Genomic DNA, 15,525 nt, shown 5'->3' on the forward strand with positions numbered 1-15,525 from the left:
AGATGCTCTGGCTGTACAAAGTCTTTTTTTCACCGTGACCTGGGAAGGCAGCAAAGGAGTTTTGGTTTCTATAACCACTGATCGCTCGTCTTCTCACCTTGGGCAGTAATAGATTCTTCAAGCTCACACTCTCTTTCTGCTTGCAGTAGGTCATCTCTCGCATCTTCATTCGGCCGTGGCATTTGTCATTCAATTCAGGGACGCTGGGATGCAGTGTAACAATTCACTCACACATTAATAGCGATCAATGACCTTAAAAGAAACAAAAAGGCTGCCTACTTTGTGCCTGTGTACTGTACAAAAGGATGTGTATTCAAGTGCAAAAGGCTAGTGATCTAGGTGTGGGAACACCAGGAGGTGCACGTGAGCTGTGCGAGATGCTCCCTCTTTTCTGTGGATGTACGTCCACACTGAAACTCAAGCAGCCCTCTGAGTTTAAAAACAAAACCAAACCAGCTTCCTAACCTGCCAGCTGTGCGTGAACTTGCTGAAAGTAATATTTTCATGCAAGTCCCAACCTCGGTGGCTTTGCAGCTTTGCCACGGGGGATGCCGGTGTCCCAGGATGCCAGATGTTGCACACATCAGTGATGGGGAGGGAGGGCTTGGGAGGGGGGTTACAGTAGGCATCTCATTACCTCCAACCAGGAACCAAAGCACCTAGTTCCACCTCTCTCCATGCAGTAAGCATGGGAGATGCCAGCACAGTTGCTTAATTTTATGTTGGTTGCTGTGATGGCAGCCTGAGCCCTGCAAAACCAAACAACTGGAACAAATCGGGTAGCAGGGCTTGGCTGTCAGGCAGTTCTGCACTTTTGTGGTCTTGCATGAAAGCTCGAGCCTGCAAGAGTGGCTGCAGCAGCTGGGAGCAACCACCCAGGTGTAACTCCGGTAGTGCTGACTCCATGGTGTTGCCTCTTTCGGTCCAGTTCGGGGGCACCCTAGTCACTGTCAGAGCCCCGGTTCCCAGTGTGGGTTCTCTTTTCTCTGCAAAAGCTCTTGAAGATGCTATTTCGGTGGTCCTTTGCCTGCCGACATTTTGTTCTAGTTCTTACCTTTAATTTAAATGTGGTCATCTGAGACAAAACCACAGCTGTTTGAGGTTTCCCCAGAAAATGAGTAACGTTTATTAGGCAGGCTGCGGACCACCGGCATTATAAAACACTTGTGTGGCTGGGTAGCTTGTTTAAGATACTCGGTCTTCTGAGGGAAAAGTGGGGCCTCCCCAAAACGCTGCGGCTGCTGTAGGCGCTGGGCAGACAGTGCTCTGCAGCTCCTGCAGGACCCGGCTTGGACCTGCCTGCCCCGGTACAGCAAAGCCCGCTCGCAGTTCAGCAAAGCAGCAGCTAGAGCAGAGCTGAACTGCCTCGAGCAGACCTGAGTCTCATTCCTAGTCATCTGGTGTACATTTTCACCTCTAGTAGTATTTTAATGGCTTTTTTGGTTTTTTTTTTCCCCAGGAAGGAAATTAATTTGTCAAAGGGAAATCTCACAGAAGCTCCTCGTTCTGTGCTACAGGGGCTGGATTTCAAGCATGATATATTACGGTGCAATGCCGGTTATGAGAAAACCCCAGTGCTGTTTATCTTTCTGCTGTAGAGAGGCACAGGATTAGCTCTCTGTAATCTCTCTTGTAAGAGATGTGCTCATCCGGTGCAAATCAGAGGAGCTGCATGAAGTAAATGGGTTTTTTCCCTGAGATTAGACTGGCTGTTGATCTGGCCCATGGATCCATGCTAATGCTATTGTGCTCTCAGTAGTTCTCGGGCGTTTAATCTCTCTCTCTGGAGTGCAGTTTGTCTCTAGATAAAAGCGTAATTTTCTTACAGGAAAACCTTGGAAGCTGATAAACATCTTATCCAGTAGTATTGCAAAGTTTAGTTTTACTGATTTTTAAGGGATTCCAGCCACGCAGTGAGAACGGGCTTCGCTCAATGACTAGATGCTTGTTTATTCTGTGCACATGCGAGCAAATAAAACCATGGAAGACTGCTGCACCTCCTGAGGAATGCACTTCTTAGGATCTTTTTTTTCCTGTTGCCCCTGTCAAAGGAAATCAAGTAAGGCGTCAGGCTGCTTGAAGATGTTTTATGTGAACAAGAGGGTTTTTTTGGGAGCACACTGACCAGTAATCTGACATTTGCAAATAATACCTAAAAAAACGTGCTCTTTGGATCCCCCAGGAGGACAAGGTGGCATGCGAGGGGGTGCCTGGTATGAACCCCAGAGCTGCTGCGCCCGCCCCGGGAGCTGTGGCCGCAGCACCCAGCCAGTCTCCATCCGGGGAGGATTTTGGCCACCAATATACGGCGTAGCGGCCGCCGGGCTGCCTGCAGCTGGCCTGCTGGTGGGGAGGGTGGGCTGCGGTAGCGACTGTGGGCACTCCGCGCATCACGGGGATGGAGCAAACCGAAGGGAACCAGGAGCAACTGGTGCAGCTGCTGCTTTAGGGAACAGCAGGGTCTCTTGGTTTTATTCTTTAAATTCAGAGCTCGAAGGCAGCGTGTACTACTGTCCTTGGAGTCAGCCTGCCATTGACTTGGCACAGAGCTGACCTTCAGCCCAACAGAGACCTGGGCATGTCTTTTGGTTCAGGTGTGATCGGGGGGGCTTGTAGGTATGGGAGACCACCACATGTCTGCATCAGGGAAGCTCTGAAGCTTCAGCCTGTACCACGTGTGCAAACAAAATGGGGTGCTCTGGGGTGTGTGTGGAAGTAGCTTAATTTCAGTGTTCAAAGTCATCATCCCACAATGGTGAACTGCTGTGAGCACAGGGGAGTTACTCCTAGCTCCTGCTGTGGTTTGGAAGACCCTTAACGGGAGCCGCTGTTTGCTCTTGTCTCGTTCTTGCTCAGTCCATTAGATAAGACCTTCTTGGTTAATTGAAAAGAAAAAAGAAGGAAAGCAGTAATTAAGTGAACATATGAAGCATGCACAGCCATGGGTCTCTTGACTTCTTAACAAAACCCTCATTGTAATTTACTGTAAATGCAGCAATACGATCAAACGAAGCAGAGAGCAGGAGGGAGCTCCTGGTACAGCGCTCACAAGCAGACGTGCACAGAGAGCAGGTCTCTCAGCAGCTCCTGACAGCAGCAACGCCGGCACAGAGTACCTGAAACCATCTATATTAATTAAATTACGTATTGATCTCCTATTGGAATATAACAAATTCCACTGCTTTGGAGCTGTAAGCCAGAAGTGAACACCACAGCGGTGGCTCTGACAAACGGACGGATGATGCCTCTTCCCAGAGTCAGGGGAAGTGGCATGTTGTACCAGTCACGTAACTGAATGCTTGGTTATGTGGAAATGAATAACCCCTTGTGTCCTAGGGCTGCGGTCCTTCAGCTAGATGTGTCACGCAAGTGGGACAGGCCAGCTGTGCGCCCTGCACGATGCAAAGAACCCCCGCCTTTTGCATTTGTTTCCCCAGGCTTGCAGGAGGAAGTTTTCCTCCAACTACCGCCCGCGATGAGCTGCATCGCCGGTGGAGGACGGTGGGCATGGTTTTCTTCTGCCCAGGCTCTGCTCTTCCCTCCGTGCCCAGGAGACTCTGTCGCAGCAAGCTCGCTGGCCAAGGGGTTTGCCAATGCTGGCCATGTTTTCTGCTGACCAGTTTCACAGCTTTCCAGCTTGGCTTCATCTGCTGGCACAGGGTTGCTGTGCTGGGGCTCAGCTGCCTGGAGCAAAGCGAGGTTGGAGCTGCCAGTCCAGCTCAGGTCCCCAGGCTCAGCACAGCCGGCACCTCCTCACACCCCTTCAAACCAGCCCTGGATGCTCCCGGAAAGGTGTATTTTCTTACCTCTGAACATCCATCTCCCTACCACTAAATCCAGGATAACAGCGATCCCTGCTTCCAGTCACTCAGCTGCTGATCGGGTCCTGGAGCACTGCAAAAATAGCGGGAGAGTGCTAAAAATAGCTTTTGTCCTCTGCAAAGGGGAGCTCGGCTCTAGCACAGCTGTTCACCTGCACAACTGCAGGATGGCCGACAGCAAACAGCTGGGGCTCGCTCTGCTGAGATGTTATAAATAGAAATCAGCTGCTTGTGGCTTTGACTGCGGAGTGAAACGTGCTTGTTAGTGCAGGAGATTGCTGCTAATCTTTTAAAAGAGTTGTAAAAGATATTTACTGGGCTTCAGGGCTTCAGTTTGTCAGTTCGGTTGGCTCTCTTCGCAGTTTGTTATCCTCCATCTCTCCTAAAAGATGGCAATCTCCTGTTAGGAGGTCTGCCTAAGTGTGATCTTTATCCCAATGGGGAAATTTAGTCTCCAAAATGGATTGCAAAACATCTAGTCTATAGGGAACAGATGACCATTAATGCATTTGACAGGGAAAAGTAACCAACCATAACCATCAGTCAGGGTGGTTTTGGGAAACCTTGCCTTGGCTGTTGGGGTGAAGCGCCTTGCCCAGCTTAGAGATGGTACTTGATACTTTTGGTTGCTGAAGCAAAGGACGCTTTTCTCCGCTTCGCCTGCGGTTAAGTGTATCCCCGAACGCAGCGGGCTGCTTTGCACTGCATCAAGTATGTGTGCAAATGCACCACCTAAATTCCTCTTTTGTTAGGAACTGGATAGAGAAACAGGGAGGAGAGGATGAGCTTATCCGAGAGGAGCATGTGCTTAAAGCGGGATGCTACAAATGGAGAACCACAGGGGTTTCGCTTCATATACCACAGTCTGCTTGATTTTGCTGTTATGGGAGTTAGTGACAAAACTTGCATCGATATGACTAGGGCAGGACAAGGTCACCGCGTGCCTGTGTGATGGTTTAATTCTCACTTCCTCGTGTACTGAAAGCACAAGCCCTGAAGCCTTTGAGGCTTCCTAAACCCAAAGTGTGGGGCTGCAGCACCCCTGCCCAGGCTCTTGCTGCGGGTGACCAGTGGGTGCTCAGCGCAGAGACCACCACTGAAAGCATCTCAATTAGACCTCAGTCTTTAATTAGGCACCAGGAGAGCTGCTGTATAGCAGACCCCTTTATATCCACTGTGTTCTCATCTCTCTTTCTCCTTGACTTCGTGGCTATCGCCTGTCTTGTCCATCTCATCGTTACCTGTCTCTCTTCCCTTCCCCTGTGCCGCGATGGCGTAGATGGTGGTCAGGAACGGAGGTCGGTGGTGGGGGAAGCGCGTACCATGGCTGAGCAGGGGGCGAATCCTCCGTGGGGAGGTGGGAGAGGGACAGGCTGTGGCTTTTGGATGCCCTTCACAAGCTGCTCTAAAAAGGCCAACCAAGCAGAAACAAAGGCTGTTTGCGCTCGGAAATAGTCCAATTTCTGCTTTAAAAAAAAAAAAAAGGTTACACTAGCAAAGTCTTTCAATTCCAGCTAATGAGGAAAGTGGCTGCCAAGATCGATGCTCCTGAACACGTGCAGACAGAACACCTCGGGACTTGGATGGCAGAAGGCTTAATACAATCACGTTGTGTTGTGCCTGTTGAAAAATTCACCTTTCTAGAAATGCAATCGGGAAAAATTTAGGCTTGAGATAATATTTGGAATAAGCAACCTGAAGGCTGTGTTGATACACAGAGATTAGCCCGTTCCTGAGGTGCCTTTGCATTCCCTCAGTGGGTGGGTTAGAAAGGAAAGTCAGCAGGAAAACTGTGGTATTTTAGGAAATTTGTGTGGCCTGTTAAAATCACTTATAATCACCTGTTAAGATGTAATAGTAATATAACCATGGCAGTACGTCAGGTGCTTATGTAAGCTTAGTATAAATGCCTCCTATTTAGCTTATGTTGACACTCTTGACCAAGAGTTAGGAAACATTTGGAAAAATTAATATATATATTTTAAATATATAAAAATTAATATATAAATAAAAATGTATTAAATTCATGTTTCTAGGGACAGCTTTCTGAAAATAATCTTTTTTCCCCACCATTCTGCGCCCTCCTGTCAGGCCATGTTAAGAACGTACACGGGCGCGGACAAGCTGTGAGAGTAAGGATGAGTCCCCATGGCAGAGTGTGAGCTCAGCTGGGGTAAACCCGACTCTGTAGTGGTTTCAGGGGGACCATCCAGAAACATCAGCTTCGGTGTACCCCGAAAGTCAGCAATTCCCTTTTTAAAATGGACTGAGCAGCCAAAAATGATTGCTGGAAAACCTGTTTAGGAAGATAGTGGTCTTTATCCAGTTCATAGCGGAAAAGCGTATGAATCCGAACAGGCATCCTTGCTGATGTCCTGAAAGGAGACAAGCTCTTTGCTCCCCCCTGAAGCAGGACCAGTCACTGCTGGGGGTGACAGCACCTCTAAGTAAAACCACTTGGGTGGGTGTCAGACTTGTCCCCATAGTCAACCCCTCTCTGGGGCGAGCAGCAGTTGTTCTAACCTGTATTTTTAGTTGCTTGCAGCTCCATGCACTCTCCAGATAGAAGTGCCCATCAATAATATATTAAGATGTGAAGGACTGAATTTGTTGAGCAGCAGGGGAAGAAAATCCACGTGGGGACCTGTCACTTCGCTCTCCCTGGGGCAGCTCCGCAGACCGTGCTGCTTAACTGCAGTGGAGAAAACCTTGGTGGTTTGAATTAAACACCGCACCGCTCAAGAGGCAAATATTGCACACTCAGAGTCTCTCCTCACATTCGCGGCATTCGCCTTGCAGCCGCTTTCTTCATAACGCAATTCCTGCCCACATGAGAAAGCACTGCACGAGGTGGGGACAAGCTCTCTGAAGGATGATGTTGACTGGTAGCTCCCAGACTCCCGGAGCTGTAGCGTATTAAATATTAATGGGGTCCTAGAAAGACGCTGGAGGGTATAGGGCTAATGCTAATAATGCCCAGCTGTAATTTCTGGAGTTTTAAAAGCCTTTAGAGCAAAGATGACTGCTGAATGATGTAGTGGACACATCCTCTCCTGACATAGGGTGATACCAGGGTGTATCAAAATTGGCTCCAGCACTGGGAAACCTTCCCCCTGGTCCTGGGCATCTGTGGGTACCAGCAGTGGCTTGGAATGATTTACTTTGTGGAGGTTGTTGACCTCCCGGCAGGTCATGGAGACCCTCCATGTCATGGCACCAGATTTTCATCAGCAGTGGGAGGTGTGGGGACGGTGCCTGCTGCTGAGCCAAAGGGCTGACAGGCGAAGAGCTGCTGCATGCAGCAGTGTCACTCTGAATACCAAGGTCCTGCCAATGCACCAGCCCTCCTCGCCTCTTGTCGAGCAAAGGCAATTTCTTTAAAAACCTTTAATCAAATTATGTTCTTTAAAAAATGGCTCCCAAGTCTCCTCTGCTGGAGTTGTTACGTATTCATTTGCTTGAAGGGCATCCAGGAGCACTTCTTCGGACACCAGTGCCAAACCATCTTCTTCTTCTTGCAAACGGGACGGATGCCGGTGGTGCTCTGGATGCTGCCCGGGGGCTGGCAATGGAGCTGAGCGGGGCTGCGGCTGGTCTGCAAAGCGCTTGGGCTTCTCAGTCCCGAGAGCCGTGCTCAGAGCCCTGCGGCGCTGCAGGTGATCGGGAGCCAGCTTCCAAGGGAGACCTGGGCACCAAGGTGGCACCTGCTCCCCTGCGCAGGGCTTGGGTCCCGAGGTGGCCTGACGGTCGGATCAAAACGAGGGGCAGGAAGGGGAGAACGCCGATGCGCCCAGACCCTCACGGTGCTCCCGTCCCTCTCTGCTGGGTCCGTGCAGGAGCAGCTCTGGGAGAAGGGGCTGCTGAAAGGGACCCCGGAGAGCCCCCAGATCCAGCCCAAATCTCCCCAGGGGCACCCTGGTCTCCCCCCATTTGGCTGAAGGGGGGTCTAAATATCAGGCGCTGCACCGGCGTGTGCACGACGCCTCCGGCCCCACGCCGCACTGCAATGCGCAGTGAGCGTGTGTTACCCCACAGCCCTGGTAGCTCTTCCCTCTGCCTGCGTCAAGCCAAATTTTCCGCTGTGGAGGTGCACGGACTGCGTGTGAGCCCTCCCTGGCAGTATTCGCTGGCTGCATCCATCTTCAGCATCGCTGCGGAAAAGCAAGCAAAAGCACCCGTGACATGAGGCAGAATTTTGCACTGGTGATTTTTCCACTTGCTTTGGAAAGTAATTGATGTTCTCGAGCTGGAAAGTGGTTATGATATTTCTAGGGACTTCCAGCACTATCTACACACAGCCCCAGATTTCTCTGTTGTCTCTGCTGTTTTGTAGATGAAACCAGCCAAAAAAAAAGAGAACAATCCCTCACGGTTGTTTTCACGTGCGCTTTTGAAGTAGTATTTTTACAGCAAAGCAGTGTAGATCAAAATGCATTCAGGTTGGGAGGTGATATTATTAAAAAACCGACGAAAAACTTTGCTCATTGACTCAGGTACAAAGGAAAAATAAAGTAATTCTTAGGATAACTTTTAAAATTGCTGAGGGATGCAGCTGTCTTTTCACTGGAAGTTTCAAAACCTAGAGCTATGCTTTTTTTAGACTACTTTGATAAACGGATGTTTTGTTAAAATCCCATGGAGCCGAGCTGCTTTCTGACTCCTGCTTCCTCATTCTTACACCTGCGTGATGGGAGGATTTGTCCCCGTCAGCTTTATACATTGCAACATCTGCTTTCGGCTCTTTCATTTGCCTTTAACAATACTCCCAAGCTTTCAGTGCCGTGGCCTGATGTCCGCTTTCGCCAGCTTTGTGTGCACAAGGCAGCAGGTTTGACAAGGGAGTCAGAAAAAGCCGAATACTCCCAGGTTCTTTTGGAGCCAAGGTGCTCAAGATCTGTAAGGTTGGGACTCTCATCTTCATCGTCTTAAGGAGAACCCACATAGAAAAACGGGCTCCCTAAGATACTGGTCTGGGGCTGAAGGATCTGCTGCTAACTCCTAATTCTTGCGCAGATCTCCCGTGCTATGACGAACAAGTCCTTGAATCTCCACTGCCTGAGTTTCTGCATGTACCGTGCCGAAAGCTTCTCATTCAGAGGCTTGAGGATAAGCTTATGGCTGGTCATGAGACGCTTGGAAATCACGGGCAGTAGAAGTCCCAGCGACAGAAGGGAGCAAAGACAGACTATTTAATTCATCCACGGGCTCCTTGTTATTGATGATGCTCTGAGGAGTTAGAAAAAAAAAGGTGATTGTGCTTCAGATGGAAACAGTCACTAAAAAATTATTCTTGATGGTTCATTTTTTTCTCTAAAGGGCTGTGGATATAGCCCGTAACTGCCTATAACCCATTTTTAATATAAGGTAATTTCTGCGCAAATGATCTTGCAGATCTCAAGGATATGCTAACATTTACCATCATCTATTAGGTCTACATAGGAATATTTCATTTCTTCTGTAATAGCACAGCTGATGCTCATGAGAGGTTGCTTAATTATACCTACATTTCAGAAGATGAAAGATAAAAATAAATATTGGTAAAAATGAAGATTTTTACTTGCAATCATAAAGAGCCAAGAGCAAAGATTCAACATCATTAGATGGGGATGAAAAATCTTGTCCAATATTGGCTTGGTCCTTTGTAATTGCTGATGGGTTTTACCTGATTTGCAGAGATTTCAGGAGCGAGTGTTTCTCTCCCTGTACAATGCAGATGAATTGGTTTGATTTTGCATTGCCAATCCAGTCGGTGTACCAAGACACGGACTGTTGCAGCTCCTGGCACAGACACCTCCCTGGCCGAGGGTGCAGGAGAAAACTTCAGACTCTGCCTGGTCAGGGTGGGAGTGAGCTGGGGAGACCCCAAAGCACACGGATGGAGCAAAGTGACCCCTTCACGTTACCCCAGAGGAGCCCTCCTCGGTTTGGTCCCTCCATTAATTTCATCATTTATTTTGTCACGTCATGAAGCTGCTGTAGTGTGTTAAGCTAAACAGTTTTCTTTTCCTGGACACCACAGGTTAGTGGAAATCCCTCATGTGAAAGGCACTTGCTATCAAATTCCCCTATATTTCCCACTGAAAAAGCAGAGACTAGGAGTCACTTGTTCCATACAGTTTTCCCAGGAAGGGGCAGGGGTGGCCACCGGTCCGTGACTCAGTGAGGAAGGAGGGTTTATCTCCGGTAGCAGACAGAAGATCCAAGGAACAGCACAGAACTTGTGTGCCAGAGGGACTGCCACGCTGTTACCGGTTGATCAGCACCCCAGTGCCTCTAGCGCACCTGCCTCCCCTCGATGTAATACGTGATAGGAGAGCAAACCCTACCGAAAGCAGAGAGATGCAGTTAGATGGCTACTCTTATCAAAGCAAACCCAAGCACGTCAGTTACAGATGCCTTAGATCCACTCCACCGGGTATTTTGTTATTCCTTTCTTTAGTTTACCAGAAACATAAAGAGGTCAGAATAATTTCCTTGGCCAAGTGAGCCATACATGCGGTATTTTGCCAACTGATTGACATTTAGGTGGTGATGGACATATAGACATAAAACTTTGCAAGACACACATCCACCTGCAGTACCTGCAGCTATCAGGGTGAAAGACGGGGGCTGCCTCTCCTATTTCTACAAACATGCCAAAAGAGAAAGTATCCCAAAGCATTTGCCATCGCTCCAGGGCTGAATCACTCAGGAAGCAATCTCTCTTGGTGTCAACACGATGTGTTGTGTTAGAGGCAATCAGGAGTTTTCACGTGGAAGATTGCATGGGAAATCAGATTTCCCTGCAAGCACATCTCTCCCGGGGTGTGCAAATGTCTTGCTTCAGGTTCTGTCTCGCTTGGTTTGTAACTTGGGAGGTGAGACTTGCGGCCAGCTCTTCTCGATTTTGATGGCACTTAACGTCTTTTTTATAGGGTCTCTCTCACACGTGCACTGGCCATTTGGGGACGCAGCAGACGATGGCTCTCCTGGAAACGGACCTTATGTCTTTGCAAGATCTCCTGGGCTGCAGGAGGACCAGCAGCCTCCAAGTCAATGCAGCGGTATGGCTGTGATTACAGACTCTCAAATGTCAATATATTCCAAAATAAAGGCTTTCATCACAGCATTAAAAACTTCCTACGTGAACCGTTTTGAATGACTGGAGGGTGATGATCTAAATATAAATCTTACTTTTTTAAAAAAAAAACCCAACCAAACCTGATTTCAGGCACATATGTACAGCTTTGGCTGACTTTCAAGAGAAGTCTGTGGGAACATCTGACAGCAAAATTAAGTTATATGTTTCTTGTGGGAGTTAGTTTCCTATGAAAACTGTAAGCGCCTTGTTTCCCTGGCACTCAGATTTTTAAACCTGTAATCCTAACAGGATACGAACTGTTTTTAATTACCCCCAGTGATGGTATTTCATCTTTTGAAGGAATTGCTTGGGGAGTGGAGGGGAACAGGGAGGTTTAGTGTAGATGCGAGAGCGTGATTTATTTTTAGAGCCCGTGTGGTGATCAGATCAGCCGTGGAGGTTTTGTCACCGATTTCAGCAGGTCACAAGTTCACACACCGCTTTTGAATTAATTTGGGAGAATAAAGCAGTGGGAAGGAAACGGGAGACCTGGAAGCAGGCAGAAGAACAAATGGGGTAAAAGACCAATTAAACTGGATAAAAGCAAAGAGACAAACAGGGAGCATGGTGAGGGCTTTAATGACTCCTACAGCACATTTCAAGGGTATTTCAGGTGAAACCTTCTTTGGCTCACTCATTTGAATAGCCTCATTTCTACCAAAATAACTGGTTACATGACTAGGGTGAGCCAGATTTTAACCTTTATGTAATCTTCCTATATAAATGTAATAGTTGCACAAAATGCACTCTTCGGATAGGGTATAGACTCGCGAAGGAGATGACAGCGTGTTTCTCGGTGTGTGATCAGATGCCCACCGGAGGTAGAAGGAGAAGGAAACTCAGACCCAGGAAAATGCAACAGCAGTCATCTTAATCTAATGACGTTTGCAGCTCAGTGGCTGGAACCACTGAAAAATTTAATATGTCATTAAACCCCAAACCACACTGCACAAGGTCTAACGAATCATCTGTACTTGCCTCATCACGTGCGTACCAGCCCTCGCGCAGGGTTTTATCCCGCATGCTCGCTTCTCTCAAAATTAAGGCCACGTCTCCTGCCGTGTCTCAGTGAGCTGGGAGCAGGACGAGAGTGACAAAAATGCGCGTGTGCCCGTTGCGGGGGATGCTGGAAAGGAGGGAAGCCAGTGCGGCACAGCGGTGACACGCCAGCGGACGGCCCGAACGCTGAGCTGGTACCAGTACACATATGCGATAAGATCCCAGTGACACATTTGGGAGCTTGAGGCGGCCCCAACATCCCTGAAACGCGAATGCCTTGGAGTGTAGCATAATGGAAATAGAAATATAAGTGCAGCCTTTATGTGAGGGCTGGATCCCGCTGCAATAAGTTGAATTAAGGGCTGTTATTACACTCCCGCCTCTGGGAAAGGTTTTGGGGGGCTGGAGGCAGGTGCATGCCCTGACTGGGTACCAGCAGCCCTGCGTTCGCTCCTAGAGGGGTCACCCGGGGTCTGAGCGCGCCAGCCCAGGCTCACTCGACGGGAGCGTGGGTGAGCTTTCCACCAGCAGCAGAAACAAGGGCAGTCAGCTCCATGGAGCCGGTTGTCTTCTCCCGCCTCCTGATACACACCAAGGACGGATGCTCTCACAGTGGCCTTTCACCTATGCCAGGACAAGCCACTTCAGAGATCTGGGAGCCGCTGTGGGAGCTGATGGTGCTGCCCGTCCAGGTGACTTTTCTCTTTCCCTCATTTGCTTTGCTGTCTTCTTGGAGAGCAAAGCTCAGTAGAATTTTTTTTATTTTTTTTTTTCCCCATTAGGCAATGAGCTGAAGTAGCTGGTGGTTCCCCAGGAAGGGACATATTTGCAAACCAGGAAGGTATCAGAACAGTAAGATCAAAATGGAGTGGTGTAGAAAGAGTAATTGTTATTTTAAAAAAATAAAATAAAAAAGGTATTTTCTGTAAATGTGATCAGATAACTAGGGTTTTCCCTCCATACTCTGTGATGGAGAACTTTATGGTTGGAATTCTGAAGAAATTGAAATATTCTGAATATCTTAACTTCTTTGAAGCATTGGAGACCCCCGAATAAATCCCAGGAGGAATTGGTACTCCCAACGTCAGCATATTTGAGGACACCTAGCATCAGTGGAATCAGTGCTAAAGAGCCAGCAGCTTCCCTCTCCCCTTCGCTGCCCGGCCCAGCATAACCTTTGGTGGCTGCGACTCTTCAGCCCTTACCCTTTCTGCCGGGAAAATAATTCGTGTGCGTTTTTGGGAAGCAGGGGCTGTTAAACCAGCCGTCGCAGGTTGCGTGCCTGGCAGGGACACTGCAGCAGTGGGTACCATCCAGAGCAGGTGCTCAGCACCAGCTCTTGCTGGGACTTGCTTTACTTAGCTAAGGAAACGGGGGCAGCAATATGGGGTTTGGCTGGGTTTATAAACCAGGAAGGTTTGCACTTTGCATCCATGTTATCTAGCAAGATTAGCAAGCTTCCACATTTGGTGCAGTGACATTTCTCTGTTTGCACTGTGATTGATTTTTTTAAGTGCCTTTCTAGTCAATACCAAAATTTCCAGGATTTATCTTAATACCTCGGACAGATGGACCCTATTGATTTGAGTAGAAGTTGGGGAGAGGGAATATATAGGGAGCTCCTTATAACTGTTTACAGAGCAAACGATTTCCATCTGCTCTCTATTTGACTGTAAACCAAAGGATCAGTCAGCTGCAAACTTTAATAGATGACCATCAAATACATTAGAAGCATGTCACTCCAGTTATTATCCTCCCCAGCTCTGCCTGACCATACACAGTTTCGTCAGCACCTGGGGGGGTTGTGGGATCTCCCCTCGCAGCTCCGTGGTCTCCAAGCCACACGTTTCAGAGAGGATCTCTCAGCCAGGAGGTGCTTCTGCCTCGCCTCCTGCTTCCCATGCTCAGAAAAGAAGAGTACTTCCATACACATCCCAGGCAACATCTTTTTTTCTCCTGTTTATTTCAAAAGTCTTTGTAATAGCTTAATAGTAACAATCCGAACGTCACCTGGAATTTGACATCCTCCCAGATGTACAGAATTCATACTCGGTCGTGTATCACAGCATTAAAAACACACAGGAATGTTCCCCAAACACCATCAGCGGGTTCTTCCATGCTTTCATTAACTACCGGCTCTACACATCATCCGCCAACGCCTCTGCACCGCTTTGCAATGCGGCTGCGCATCGGCCGTCTCTGCCTCCTAGGTCCATAACTGTGCTTCTGTGAATGAAGGGGTGCCAAGCCCAAAATATCCATCTTTCTTTGCAAACTGTATATGATGTACCAGTAGAAATGTGATCTGTATTTAATTGGCTTAGTATATGGCTTTTAGTCCTCTTCATTCAAAAATCCTGAGCGGACATCAAAAATGGGACCATTTTGTTAAAAGCACTCACAATTACAGTATGTGTTGGAGACAAAGTTCCCGTCAACCCAGAATTAAAGCATTTTAAAAAATGGTTCTTGTTTAAATAGATTTCAGTCTTGAAATTTATTCTACTTTAATGTTTTGCTAGGGAGCAACAACTGAAAGAGAGTAAAAATGTATGCTTTCTAATCAATGATTTACAGGAATTTATGCTGCCTCATTTCATCTCTTGACTCGGTAAACACAACTGAAATAGCGCTGGAAAAATACACGCAGCTCCTTTTGACTTCTAGCAGGCATTTAAAAGTCATTGCGTCTACTTAATTAGGCGATTTACTACCTGCAATCCAACTAAGTTGCTCCAGATTCAGGCAAGAGCAGCATTTGCTTCCTAGAACCTCCCGGCTCTTTCGGCTTATTTAGGTAATTTCTGTATCACTCAACTCTTTGGGAGTACGTTGAGTGACGCCAGGCACCGGGACCTGCCATGACTGTTTCTGGCCAGAGCAATGTAATTTTTTCTGACCAACGCTCAGCTGAAATTCCTCTCGGGTGTTACAGTAGTCCCTGGCTAATACCCACAGTCACCGGTGACAGTAAAAAGCTTGCGTAAGACTTGCTGCCATCCTGATTTCAGTATTGATGATGAGAAATTTCCTTAACGGTGTAGCAACAGCTGCAGAAACTTGTTCTGAAAGTGCCATTTTTGGTGCTGCAGCTGGTCGCAGGGCGATGTCCAGCACCCCAGACACCCAGCTCATGCTCTCCTGAACCCAAACCTCTCCTGCTGCCAGGGAAGCAACCGGCTGCCACGGACAGAGGCAGCTCTGCTCACAGCATCTGCGTGTGAGGCCATTACCGTCTCATTTAGGATTATTTTGCTTTTCTGATATGCAGATATTGGAGGCGTTTTTTTCTTGAGGTTTTTTTTTCTTTTTTTTCTTTTTTTTTGAAAAACCATGACCACTTGAAGGTCAGCTGTCAAATGGATTGCATGATCAGCGCAGGAAAATTGAAAATCATGACATCTTGTGTGTAGGCTGTGAATAATGGGGAACACCCTTTTGATCATTAAAATAGAAAATGATCACTATATTTTCCGATGTTTTTAGCCCATTAAGAAGGCAGGGATATGACCGCATTGCTGATGATTTGCACCGCTTTTTGGCAGTACATTTGTTGGCTGCAGACCAGGGGCTGGCGGTGGGATG

This window comes from Balearica regulorum, chromosome 3, assembly GCF_011004875.1.
Source record: "Balearica regulorum gibbericeps isolate bBalReg1 chromosome 3, bBalReg1.pri, whole genome shotgun sequence".
NCBI lineage: Eukaryota > Metazoa > Chordata > Aves > Gruiformes > Gruidae > Balearica > Balearica regulorum.